Source organism: Hylaeus volcanicus, chromosome 6 (assembly GCF_026283585.1).
Source record: "Hylaeus volcanicus isolate JK05 chromosome 6, UHH_iyHylVolc1.0_haploid, whole genome shotgun sequence".
In the NCBI taxonomy this organism is placed as follows: domain Eukaryota; kingdom Metazoa; phylum Arthropoda; class Insecta; order Hymenoptera; family Colletidae; genus Hylaeus; species Hylaeus volcanicus.
Window position 1 is genome coordinate 22,491,463 of NC_071981.1, and position 2,342 is coordinate 22,493,804.

At 38.3% G+C, this 2,342-nt stretch overlaps 1 pseudogene; it reads right to left on the bottom strand.

The window, feature by feature from the left end:
- Positions 1 to 387: 387 nt before the first annotated feature.
- The window catches only part of LOC128878566 (uncharacterized), a 6,220-nt pseudogene continuing 4,265 nt past the window's right edge, over positions 388 to 2,342 (bottom strand).

Genomic DNA, 2,342 nt, shown 5'->3' on the forward strand with positions numbered 1-2,342 from the left:
CATCGGAAAAGGCTACGCAACGAATGTTTTAAAATCTTGTCGTTTCTTCCTTAATAAATTCACCGCATGTCGAGCTATCGTTTAACATTCTTCACGATTCATAAATAATTGATACGAATAACTCGAATTCTTTGTATACCTTCTTTTTATGTGGTAATAGAAGAAAGAAGAAAATACCTATCACCGTACTTCTACCATACGTTAATAAGATTCAATGTCAGCGAAAACAAACAAGCAGCGTGTGTACTCGCGGATAGGTGACGAGTGACTAACCGTAAATTCTTGACAAGAGACATTTCTAAATATGTTAATGGCTAGATAACTCCAAAGAACATGCATTAATGCGTATGCGTTTTAGAACTCTGCAAAGAATTTTACAATTTTTATTCAAACTGATTCATATTCTGGAAAAAGATTAAATCGATACAATTTCTTCTCTCGCTGTTATAATCGATCCTTCATCATGTCGATCAACTTTTTGTACACTAATCTAGGAGTATCAGAACCCCACACATAATCTATGTGATTGAATTTCTTATATGGTATTTTATACATATGTGGCTTTTCTGGTAACTCGTTGGCTAGCCTCATAACGTCCTGAAAGTGAAATTCACGTTAGTAGCGGGGTGTAATCATCGAGGACTATACGAAACGCTTACAATAGTATTGGACAGCCAATCGTTTTGGGCGTAAATGAAGGTGTTCGGTATCGCGATCGTCGATAAGTTATATCTAGGAGGTTCAACGCTATTGTAAATTTCGATATTTCTCTGTTCGCCATAGTCGTATTGCCTAAAGTATCCCGATATAATTTCTTGACTGTAATGAGTGAGGGCCTTGATCGACGTCCCAGCAGGCACATGGTTGAAAATCATAGGCACCAACGTCTGCGACAAGTAACGAGAAAACTAATTGTAGTAATACACGCGATAAAGATACGTAACTTTTGTACTCACGGAATTAAATAATGGCGCTTCGAAACCAACAGCGAGAAACATCATCTTCATGCAAATATTATTTCTGATAGCTTCGAAGTGACATAAATATTTTAGCGCGTACTTCGTGAAATAATTCATCGCAGGGACTTCGCCTTTACCTATCAGCTGGACGAACTTCTGAAAGTTAATCGAGACAGGTTTACGAAGAATGTAAATGCATATCTATATATCTCGTAAAACCAATAGTTAGTCATTTATAATTTATATCGAGACACCCCGTATAATACACTTCTGACGCGTGGTATTCGGTCGGTTCCCTGAATTATCTAGAAACGTGTTCTCTTAATTAAGCGAGCGATGCATTTTTACTCGATAAGTTATAACAGTTGTTCGGTTTACCTTGATAATGTATCGAAACGGAGCCAAGTATCGCGCGGGGCTTTTCAAATGCTTCATGTACGCGACTGGAGCAAGACTGTACGCCGATCGCAGTAGATTTACTACTTGAGGCCGTTCGCTAGCCATTACGAAAAAGCATGTCGAACCCATAGAGTAACCTACATAGGCGTGCAAAGTATCGTTCTTCAAATCGGTAATGTGGGCGATCGTAGCTGGTAGATCGTAAACGCCTGATTCATGCCAGCTGAAGAAATAATTATAAAATATTATCCTTGATTGTACATTCGTTAACGTGAAAACAGTGACGCGTTAAACAAGAACATTTTCAGATTCGCCCTTATTTTATCCAGATACCCAAACAAACAAATTATTGGGTTGTCCGGAAAGTTCGTGCCTATTTTTAAGAAAACTTCAAAGGCATATTTGAATATTGATGCATATTTATCGAATTATACATGTACTATTTTGTTCCACAACCTTTGCACCTTTAAGGAGTGTACACATGTTGTTTTCAACCATTCCGACATATTCAGACCTGTACCGCTTACTAAAAATCGGCATGGACTTTCCAGACAGCCCAATAGATAATACAAGAGAAACAGTTAGCCCGGATCTATTATTCAAGTATTTTCCTCAACATTCCTCCCATAAACCATAATCGACTATGCTATTTTTTCACCGTGCGATACAATGATGGAATGCTGACTTTTTCGTAATACCTGAAATCCCAAAAAGTGGAGTCCTTAGGGGACAGGGAAATATGTCCCTTGGAATAAGTGTTACCGCGCAAATTTCCAAGCCATACATCGTAACCCTGATCAGCTAATAGGTAAGCTATAATAGCAAAACGCATTAGTAGTACGTAGCATTTGTTAGTTTAAGGATGCAAGTGTTAAGAACGCTTTATTATTATTTCGTACGAATACGCATAATGTAGGAGTCTAAACGAAAAGTAAGCCACGGGGATTCGAATCCACGATCCTCGGATCCACAGTCGACCGCTTT